At 36.1% G+C, this 12153-nt stretch overlaps 1 protein-coding gene across 3 annotated transcripts in view; it reads left to right on the forward strand.

Moving 5' to 3' along the window:
* The window catches only part of GABRG3 (gamma-aminobutyric acid type A receptor subunit gamma3), a 748674-nt gene that overhangs the window by 651848 nt on the left and 84673 nt on the right, over positions 1-12153 (forward strand). The window lies entirely within an intron of this gene.

The following is a 12153-nucleotide window of genomic DNA, read 5'->3' on the forward strand; positions in this document are numbered from 1 at the left end:
TGCTGTCTCCCTAGGGAAACATAGTTTGAAAACCTTTACCTTTTACCAACTAATTCCCTGAAGTGTCAACATCCATCCCATGAACAGATTTGGCTTGTTAAAAAAAAAAAAAAAAGAGTTGTCAACATTTAGAAGCCAGGAGATTTTATACAAAATTACCTATTTCTACTTTTTTTTGAAAGGCCAAATATTTGGTGATTCTGGGCAGATACAGGTGGTGGGCATTGCTCTGGATAGGGCTGTGTGCTGGAGGTCTCTGTCACCCTTACCCCCTCATCCCACTTCACCCATGGCCTCTCTCATTTATGTTCCCTGCTCCCAAAGGCACTGAACTTGCAAATTTATTTCTAGATGGAGCTTTTCAACTTTTCACACGAAGTCCTCCTGTAAAGTACAATTTCCATTCCAGAATCAGGATATGTACACATATATGTGTGTACTGAAAATAGCACAAAATATTTCTGGGGACAATACATGATGGTTTCTGATATGTTCTTTTCTATTCTTCTACTATATTTCATTTAAAAATCCTGGATATGATCCAATAAATTGATTTCAAAGACCCAATGTTTCAAAAAAACTATCCTAGACCACCCTATCATATTTTTTTTTAAGATTTTTATTTATTTATTTGTCAGAGAGAGAGAGAAAGCACAAGCAGGGGAGCGGCAGGCAGAGAGAGAAGCAGGCTCCCTGCTTCTCAAAGAGCCTGAGGCAGGACTCAATCCCAGGACCCTGGGATCATGACCGGAGCCAAAGGCAGACATTTAACTGGCTGAGCCACTCCGGCATCCTCACCCTATCATATTTAAAGAGATAAAGCCCCAAGAGATTGAGTGGCTTGTCTACTATCTAAAAACCAGGTGAACAATGTGTTTAGACCAAAAAATAACCTACAAGCTTCAATTCAAGGGCTCTTATTTAATAATAAATAGCCACTGAATGTTGGAGTACAGTGAGTTCAGAAACCTCTGAATGAAGAATTTTGAGGTAGAATCTGGAATGATTTTTAAACAGTGGACTTAAGAGTTTTGTGACCTAGCAGTAAACCCTACCATACCCAGTAGACCCTACAATATCCAGTGGACTCCACAGTATCCAGTAGCCCCTACAGTACCCAGTAAACCCTACAACATCCTGTAGCCCCTACACTATCCATCAGCCCCCTAGACAATATATCCAGTAGCCCTTACAATATTTCTTAATCTCTGTGCCTTCTTACCCTGACAGTGATAAATTTGCCATTGATGCCTGAAGCTGCCCCTAATCTCTGGAGTACTTTTTGTGACATTTGCATTGAGAAAATAACATTTTTCCTAGCATCAGGAAAATTATTATTATAGTTGGCTACATTAACAACCATAAACAAGAAATTAATCACAATTGCCAAAGTGGAATTTATTTTTTCTTGCTTAGAAACAAAAATAAATTTAAAAACAGCTTCTTATTGCATCTTTTAAATCAATGGTGTCCTCTTTCACCTCTAAACATTTCTCAGAGTAGGTCAAATGCAACAGATAAGGAAGCTACCACTTAACTCTCATCATTCAAAACAAATACCACTTTTCTCTAGACAAAAGGCTGTGCAGAGTATAATTTTTCTCTAAGGTTGTTGCCTCTTGACCCACTGCATCCTAAGCTGAAAGCACAAGAAGAGGGACCCAGAGGGGCCTGCAGGAGAGCAGTTGACAGTTGGCATAGCTACTACTTGTTGTGCCTTACCCACCCTCCCTCCTTTAGCCACCTAGGACTGAAAACCCATAATGGAGAGCCTTCTGGACAGCTCAACACAAAGAGGGAAGAACTTTTCAATGCAGTATTTTGAATGAGGGGTGTAATTTTATTTTATATTTGGCTCCACAATAAAAACTACAGTTGACATTAATTCAGTAATCACCATGGCCTGGAACACTGCTGAGCACTTTATATAATCTCTTAGTCAGTTTGGGCTGCTATTATAAAATTTCATAAAATGGGCAGCTTAAACAGCAAACATGTATTTCTGACTGTTCTGGAGGCTGGAAGTCCAAGATCAAAGTGTCAAATTCAGTGTCTTCGGATGGCCCACTTCCTGGTCTACAGATCTCCCTGCCCTGCCCTTATGTGGCAAAAAGAGTAATCATCTTTCTTGTGTCTCTTCTTATAAGGACACTAATCCCATCACAAGAGCTCCACCTTCATAAGCTAGTTGCCTTCCAAAGGTCCCACCTCCAGATCCCAACACATTAGGGGTTAGAGTTTCAACATATAAATTTAGTGGGGTGTTAGGGACACAAACAATCACTCCATAACATGTAACTATGTGCAGTCCTCAGTGCCACTACACTATTAGGAGATAGGATTCCCATCTGCATTCTTCACATTTCACAAATTAGGAGCCTAAGACCTGGGAAGTTTTTTACTTAATGGGATCAAAGTCCTAGAGCATAAAGGGCAGAGTCTGAATCCTGGCTGTAGGGTTGCTGGTATTGCTGTTTTTGACATGCTCGTATATTTTCATTTTGATAAAACTTTTAGGCTCCCAGTGGCTATTTTGTTGGCTAAATATAGGCTTTGGTTTGCAAATTGTGTGGACATTTTCCCAGTCTTTTTTTCTTTCTTTCTTTCTTTTTTTTTTTTTTTTGATAAGGAAAAGTGCAATGAAACCCCATATGATAGGTACCCAACATCAACATTTTGCTCTTTCAGCTTAGAATGTCTCCTCTCCTATTTGTTAAAGAATACCATAGGTGCCTTTACCAGATACACACTTCTGCTAATCCATTGTCATTATCACACAAAGTTAATAGTGATTCCTTAATATCATAGAAAGCTCAATCTATGACCAGTTTCTCCAGATCATGACCTGGGATCATGACCTGGATCATGACCTGGGCAGGAGGCAGACGCTTAATGACTGAGGCACCCAGGCACCCTGACCCTCTATTTATTTGGATAGAAACTAAATGATCTTGCCTGTCAAGTTTTACACATTCTAGATTTGGCTGATTGTATTTTCATGGTGTCATGTAGTCTCCACATTTCTTGCACACTGGTAGTTAGCTCTAGAGCCTTAGTGAGCTTTAGGTTTAACTCTCTTGACAAGAACACTTGATAGTCAGTCCTGTGTAATTTTGATTACATCATGGCAGAAGGAACATGTCTGCTTCTCCTTCTTTAATGATGTTAAGACAGCCTCCCAAATCCCTCAGATGCTACAGAGGGGCATAATTTAATTACACCATTTTTTTCTACATTTGTTAGCTGTGGTTTGTTTGTAAAAAATAACTTTCCCTAATCAGCATTTATTTAGCTTAAATTCAATTCTTAGAGGGCACCCATGAAAAATGCATATTGCCCTTTATTTATCAATTTTCAGTACAATTTGTTGGCTCCCAGCACCTTCTAGTTCTTTCTCTTATTTGGAATGAGGTTTGGTGTCTTTATCAACTTATGGTCCATTTTTATTGTTAACTGTTTATTCATAGATTTTACTATTGGATTTTTGGTGTTAATTTTTCTCATTTTTATATGTAATTCTTTATCAGTGTAGTTAGTCCTTTTATTCTGATATATTAACCATATTTGTCTCAATTTGTCATTTGTTGTTTTTACTTTCTTTAAGGATACTTTTTGCTGTAGATTGTTAAATCTTTTTTTTCATATTGCCAATTTTATAAATATGTTTTTTAATTGCTTTTGGATTTTGATTGTTAGGAAACTTTTTTAAAATCCAAAGTTGTAAAAGAATTCATTCCTATTTCTATGCTAGTACTTGCTTGGTTTTGTTTTATTTTGTTTTGTTTTTTTCCACAGTTAGATCTCTGATCCTTTTTGAATTTATCCTGGCGTACGGTATAAGAATGCATCCAATTTATATTTTTCTCATATGGGTTCCACAGATCATAAACTCCTTCCTCCTACTAATCTAAGTTGCTGCCTTCATCATATACTAATTCCAAGAGAATCTCACCTATCTTGTTCCTTGGTCTGTTATGTACCAATGCAAAATTGTGTTTAGTGTAGTCTTTATAGTACTAAATAATCTAAAAAAAACCCAAAAAACAAAAACTGGTTCCCCTCATTGCATTTCTCCTGGTAATTCTCACTTAACTATTCTTTCAAGTAAAACTGATAAATAATCAAATTGTCCGGAAACAGGGAAAAAAAAAAGAAGCTAATGAACTTCTTAATCTAGATCACATCAAATACATATTTAACTTGGGTAAAATCAACACCCTTACATTATTAAGTCTCCCTATGCAAGAACATGGCATGTGTCTCATTTATTTGGTTTACTTTTGGCTCAATAATAACTTATGGACTGCCTCTTAGAGAATTTCACATTTTTGTTGTTATAACTGGTTATTTTATGATAGCTAAAAAAAATCATTTGTGTTAGTTCATCCATTAAGTCTTCTGTGTCTTCTAGTTGCAAAACCATATTTTTCTTTCTAATTTGTATGCCATTTATTATTTTATGTATTTATTTTGCTAGAAATATTTTGGCTAATGTATCCAATACAATGACAAATAAGAGTGAAGATAATAGACATTTACTCATTTTAAAAGAAAAGGAAAGTTTCTACTATTTTCCTTTTAATTAAGTTATTGGCTTCTGGTAATATGTGCACACTATGTATACACATATATGTGTATATACTTATACATATATATGAAATATCATTTAGATTCTCCTTTATTGAATATTTTTACACAAATACATGCTACATTTTATCAAATGTCTTTGCCTTCTATGGAGATGAATATCAGATGGATTATATTCATGAATTTCCACTCTTTTCTTTCCATTAATCTCATTAGGTCATGTGTATTTAAAATAATATGCTGATTGAGACTGTTTACTAATAATTTATTTGAGGTTTAGCATCAGTATTTGTTAAGTGTGATTTGCTTTTCTTGAGCATCCATTATCAGGTTGTATATCATTGTTATACTTACTATATAAAAATAACTAGGATGTTTTCCTTCATTTTCTACTCTCTAGATGGGCTTAAATACCACCAACAAGATCTGATTATTAAAGGTATGGTAGGACTCCCTGTGTTTCTATCTGGCCTGATGCTTTCTCACAGTCACTTGTTCTACAACCTTCCATTTTTCCTTCTATGGGAACCAAATTGTTTTGAAAGAAAATTTGAAACTATGAAAAAGAGAAAAATACTCATGTTTTTGAAAATTAGAACTTGTAGAGTAAAATCTTTTACAAGTAAAATGCTCTAATTGTGAAATATTGTTGTTTGTTAAATCTGTGTTAAAAGTAATTATAACCTTCATGACAAACTTGACCAGCCACTGAAGTTATGAATGTCTGGTACATGAATCATTGATATTTTTATTTTATATGTTAACTATTCAATATAATAAAATGATTGGTCAGTTTGTTTAATCAAAAGCTTAATTTTATATATTTCACTGTGAAGTGAGGAAAAAGAAATAATTTTCATGTTTTCACAATGAGCAGATCAAATAGGTCAAGTGAGAAATAAATTAGATTGGGTGCCTGGGTGGCTCAGTTGTTAAGCGTCTGCCTTCGGCTCAGGTCATGATCCCAGGGTCCTGGGATCGAGTCCCACATCGGGCTCCCTGCTCAGCAAGAAGCCTGCTTCTCCCTCTCCCACTCCCCCTGCTTGTGTTCCTGCTCTCGCTCTCTCTGTCAAATAAATAAATAAATAAATAAATAAATAAGAAATAAATTAGATTGATCAGATTTGGTTTCCCAAGGAATATATGGTTATGGCAAGGATTTTGATTTCTGTAAGATACTGTAGAAAATATTATACCTGAACTGATAATTTAAGTATTAGCCTAGATCTCATGATGTATGTGAAAGAACTTAAGGTTAAAAAAAAAATCTTTGTTTTAATGAAACAACAAAGCAACAGTTAATAGAGAAAGCCTGTAAAGATTAAAATCCTTGTCTTAGATTTTTCTTAATATTGTCTTCTAGCTTCAAAAATTAGAAAATACTTTGGGGTGCCTGGGTGGTTCAATCAGTTAACTGTCTGATTCTTGAATTCAGCTCAGGTCACGATCTCTGGGTTGTGAGATCCAGGCCCACCTCAGGCTCTTCACTCAGTGTGGACTCTGCTTGAGATTCTCTTTCCCCCTCTGCCCCTCCCTTCTGCACTTTCTCTCTCTCTCCCAAACAAATAAATAAATCTTAAAAAGAAAGAATGAAAGGAGAAAAAAAAAGAAAAGAAAAGAAAGAAGAAAAAAAGAAAGAAGAAAGAAAGAAAGAAAGAAAGAAAGAAAGAAAGAAAGAAAGAAAGAAAGAAAGAAAGAAAGAAAAGAAAGAAAGAAAGAAAGAAAGAAAGAAAGAAAGAAAGAAAGAAAGAAAGAAAGAAAGAAAGAAAGAAAATACTTTGTTTTATAGGATACACACAGAGAGCCTGAAGAAAATCTTTCCCATCATGGCAGCCAGGGGCTGAACCTGGAGAGCAAGCCTATCTGCCATGGTCATGACTCTTAATGCAAGCTTCAGTAAAATCTCTATAACATGAGGCCAGCTGGACAGTTTAATGGACAAGATTAGGAATTAACTTTGTTGATATGAAAACTTTATTCTCATAACCACAGGGCATGTTTCTCTTTAAAAAATTGCCATCAAGTAGTATTAGTGAATATCATATATACACACAAGTCGCACACACACATACAGGTACACATACATACACATACACAGAACTGACATCCAAGTAGAAGGAACTTGGTCAAAATAAGTTCAGAATAACTAATAAATAAAATTAATAATAAAACTATAAAATAATTATAATTAAATTTTGGAAATACTTATCTGAATATATTTTAAGGAAGGATTACTTAAACATCAATACAAAGATATATATAGAAATGATTGATGAATTTACTAATACAAAATTGTTGAAGTTCAGTATGTCAGACATACAAGAAAAATACCAAGAGAGAGAAAACAAATGGGAATGGGAGGCCTTCTTGAAATGATTCAAAATTATCCCAAAACAAAAGTTTCTATGTCTGGGGCGCCTGGGTGGCTCAGTCGGTTAAGCGGCTGCCTTTGGCTCAGGTCATGATCCCAGGGTCCTGGGATGGAGCCCCACAACCAGCTCCCTGCTCGGCGGAGAGCCTGCTTCTCCCTCTCCCTCTGCCTGCCACTCTGCCTGCTTGTGTTGTCTCTCTATCTATCAAATAAATAAATAAAATCTTTAGAAAAAAAAAAGGTTTCTATGCCCTGCTTAGGACTTTGGGAGGTTTCCTGCAAGTAAGGGCCCCTTGACCCTTAGAACATTGTTTGGCACATAATTACAGTTATATGTGACAGCAATATGATGGTGGTGGTGGTGGTACTGGGGAAGTTGATGATCACTGTGATAATGATGACCATGACCATGATTGTGAGGATATTGATGATGATGATATATTGGAAGAGGAAGCGTAGAAGAAAATTCAGTGGCTACTTAAGATACTGAAATTTTCCTCCCACTTTACCTTCTCTCTGAAATCCCAACTACCATCATTATATCAAGTTATTACATGCATCTTTGGAAGACTATGGTTAATTTAAATGTAAATACGTTTTATTGAAAGTATTACATATAAATTTATCAACACATTAGTATTGATTTATTTGTGGAAGGAAGGATACAATGGGAGGCCTTCTGAATTAGAAATAAAAATGGAAGTTTTGTAAAAGGAGAAGTCATGTAGAATGGAGTTAAGAGAAGGCTCTGGGTTTGTTCTGCAGCTTCATCGAAATGGGCAAGTTATTTAACATTACAATGCTCAGATCAGTCCAAAACAGGATAAGATTAAATGGAAAATGTAGGTAAAAGTCCTATTGAGACTATTGGTGTGCAATAAATAGAAGCCATCGTTTGTTTCTGTTATTATTGTTATTAGAATTATGGCATAGGGAAATCAACTTCGGAGTGGTGGAGTAAGGATCTCAGTGACCACTTTCCCACAGAAGCAGTGAAAATACTGGCAAAGCAACTAAAATCAACCATTTTAAAACACCATAAATTAACCAAAGTCACAGAAAAAATGAAAATTGTCTATCAAAGAGAAACTTCTGAATCTCAAAAAGACAACAGTGCCTGTACTTGTCAGCTTGGGACTATTCCCTTTCTCTCTGCCTCCCTGCCAGCTCAGGAGTGTGGTAGTTGTATAAGATGTGCAGGCTCACAATGAATGGAGAGGTAAGAACTTTATACCAAGAGCATCATCAATATTATGTCAAAACTAGCAGTATTTGAAAATTTTCATTCCCAAAGTGTTGTGGACATTTGATTTGACTCAGAGCTCAGCTCAGCTAAAAAATAAATTTAAGAAGCCATATCACCAGGGCATCATAGAAAAAAATGGAAATCTTCTGACAGTGTTACATCTGCCTAAGTTTGTGATATCAATTAGTGCAAAGAAAAAAACCACACCCCACCCCAAAAAATTAAAGCAAGACCTAGATACAGAGAACTTTGAAAAACTCCAGCAAATTCATAGGGATCTATAAGAATGTTGTGCACATGTGCAAGGCTGTGTGCATGCCCAGGAAAGATCTAAGAAAGGAGAAAGCCCCAGTTACTCACCTCTGGGTTTGAGGAATTGTACAAGCAGAAAACTAAAGCTAAGGCTGACTTGTAAACTGTTTAAAGTTTGAAGACATGCTTTCACACACAGATCTCCTTGGCAGAGGTAGGCAAGGCATTTAAGGAAGCATTCTGACTGATCATTGGCTGACCACTAAATTATAATGAACCAAAGGTGAACCCTAGGAGACCAGGCTTGAAAACGAGAACATGAAATCAACAACAACAAAAAGATAGCAGGGAACTCAGTGGCTACACACTGTGGGGAGTACAGATTTATAAATTAACCTGGAAAAGTCACTAAGGAAATAAACAACAAGAAGAAAAACAAGAACAAAACCAAAAATCCAGGAACAACCACCACCTCGAGTGGAAAGAGGGTTCTGATATTGGAGTTGTCACAAAACATTATCTAAAATGTCTGATTTCCAGTGAAAAATTACAAAACCTGCAAAGAAACAGGAAAGCACATCACATACAGAGTAATAAAAACTGTCAATAGAAATAATCCTTGAAATAATAGAATAATCCTTGAAAAATCCCAGATGTTGGATGTACTAGGCAGAATTTAAGTCTGCTATTCTACATGCATTCAAAGAACTAAAATAAACCAATGCCCAATGAATTAAAGGCAAGGAAAGTCTGACAACTAGGTGTCATTAAATAGAGAATATCTGTAAAAAGACAGAAATTATTGAAAAGAAACTAATTGCAATTCTGGAGTTGAAAAGTACAATGACTGAAATTAAAAAGTCACTAGCCAGCTACAAACAACAGATTTGAGGAGACAGAAGAAAATATCAGCAGACTTGAAGATAGGCCAGTAAAGATTATCCAGTAAGAGAAACAAAATGAAGACTGAATGGAGAAAAATGTGAGGAAACTCATACACCTGTGGCACATCATGAAAGTTACCAATATACATTTAATGAAAGTCCCAGAGAAGAGCAGAGAAATAAGGCCAAAATTATTGGAAAAAATAACAATCAGAAGAAGTTCAACTAACTCCAATGAACTCAGAGATCCACACCTATCCACAGCAGAGTCAACTTGATGATTTCTCATCAGAAACCATGGAGGTTAGAAGACAGATAACAGCTTCAAAATGTTGAAGGAAAAAGACTGTCAACCAATAATTCTATAACTAGCAAAACTCTTCAAAAATGCAGGAAAGTCAAAAGATAAGCCATAGAATGGTAGAAAATATTTGTAAAACATATGTCTGATAAAAGACTTGACCCAAAATATACAGATAACTCTTAAGACTCAAGAATATGAAAACAAATAATACAATTTAAAAATGAGCAAAAAATCTGGATACCCCACCAAAGAAGACATGTATTGACCAATAAACCCATGAAAAGATGCTCTATATCATCAATCATTAGGGAAATGCAAATTAAACAGCAAGGTGCCACTTCACACCCACTATGACTATTACAATTAGAAAGACAGATATTAGCAAATGTTGGAAAGAATATGGAGAAATTGGAACCCTCATACATTGCTGGTAGGATTTTAAGGTAAAGCCTTGAAAAACAGTCCAGCAGTTTCTCAGAAATGGTAAATATAGAGTTACCTTATTCCTCAACAATTTCACTCCTATTTACATACCCAAGCAAATTGAAAATTATGTCAGCACAAAATCTCATACACAAGTGTTCTTAACTCTTAAGCAATTAGGTGGGTACTGTCATTTGCTTAGGTAGAAAAATGGAAGAGAAACAAGTTTCGGTTAAGGGAAGGGAACTCTGTTTTGGAACAAGATGTAAATCTTTTTAAAGGCTTTCTTAAGGTCTGGGAGCCATTTCTTTAAAATATAATCAAGAAAGATAATATCCCAATCTCCTAGTTTCTGTGGGAAGGTAATAGCCTAATTCAGTGGGGGCCTTGCTCCAAGTTGCAAAACTACCACTCATCATAAAGATAGGAGAAGTCCTTGTTTATTTAAAAAAGAAAATGCTAAAGTTCATAATAGCATTATTCATAGAAAGCATAGAAGTGGACTCAAACTGCCTATCAACTGACAAATGGATAAGCAAAATATGGTATATTCATGTAGTGAATTATTATTCCAATATTATTATTGGGTAATAAATAAGGATGAAATACTAACAAGGGCTACAATATGAGTGAATGTTGAATACATTACACTAAGTGAAGGACATCAGTTCAAAAGATAACATGTTGTGTGATCCCATTTATATGAAAGGTCCAGAACAGGCAAATCTATAGAAAGAAAATATATTAATGGATGCCAAAAACTGGATGAGACAGGTGATGTGTGCAATGTGTGCAAGGAAGGGGAATGGGGAGTGACTGCTACTGGGTCTGCGGTTTCATTTTGGGGTGATGAAAATATTCTAAAATCTAATTCTAAAATTACATTGTGATAATAGTTGCACCACTCCAAGAATACACTAAAAACCACTGAATTGTACATGTTTTATGTATGTGAATTGCTCCTCAATAAAGCTGTTTAATAAAAAAATTAAAAGAAATAATTACAGCATAAAGTACTTTTTCTGATTATGATAGTCTAATAGGAAGATAAAGCAAGCAGGACAGTGGCTTATGACCAAGTAAAATGTTTGGTTACTTCATAGAAATGTCTGGGGCTGAGTCTTAGTGCCTTGATATGAACATTGTCAAGTTAAAAGAGAGCAGGTATCCCAGCAATGGTGACAATAATTTCACAGAACAATACACAATCAGAAAGCAGGGGGCATACCTGTGTTTTATTTTAGTCTTTGAATGAGGGAGCCAAGCTAGCACTGATGGGAAGAAAGGGAAAATACCAGGAAGGCATATTATCTTTAAGAGTTTTACAAACTGATATTTGCAATGTCTAATTAGAAATTTCCAACCACTTTATTAATATGTTTGTGTAAGCATGTGTGTATCAGTAAGGTGTTTTTCATATTCAGGGTGGTAGTGCATATATTTCCTCCTACCACAGTCTTGCCATCGGTGCCTATATTAATCAGTGAAGGGGTAATAATACCAATGCTGTCATGTGTTGAGTGACAACATGGGCTCTAGACCTGCTTTTGGTGAGGGATGCCCCAGGGAGCAGACCTTGCCATAGAGCCTGGAGACAGGTACTCTAGAAAACAAGTATTGCCCAAGTGGTATTCAGAAGTGGAGATCCAGGAGTTGAGAAGCAGCCACAGGGACAATCTCTGGCTTGGGTCAGGGAGCCCAAGCGGCCCTAGTAATAACACCTGTCCAGGACACCTGGCTCTGGGCAGGTTACCACACTAGGCTTAAGGCAGCAGAAACACACCAGCATCTTGCTTCCTTGAGTAATGAATGAATAAGATAAGCATTGGTCTCTAATAATGGTCAAAGCTCACTGATCAGAACTGGAGACTGATGTCAGAGCAGGACTGAGAGTCAGTTGACCTTTGGAATCCTGGAGTGATTGCCTTATTAAATTTGTCTTTCCTGAGATCTGAAAGGATTAACTTCTGGGGAAGGGTGAAGGTGTGATGGGCGTAGGCCAGGTAGTTAGATCTCAGAGTCTGGAAACAAGTAACACTCTGAGCAGCATCTCCACACTTTGAAAGTTGACCACAGCCTATGGTGA

This window comes from Eumetopias jubatus, unplaced genomic scaffold (genome assembly GCF_037043125.1).
Source record: "Eumetopias jubatus isolate StellerSeaLion01/CBP00866 unplaced genomic scaffold, mEumJub1_p1.0 scaffold_7, whole genome shotgun sequence".
NCBI classification, from domain to species: Eukaryota; Metazoa; Chordata; class Mammalia; order Carnivora; family Otariidae; genus Eumetopias; species Eumetopias jubatus.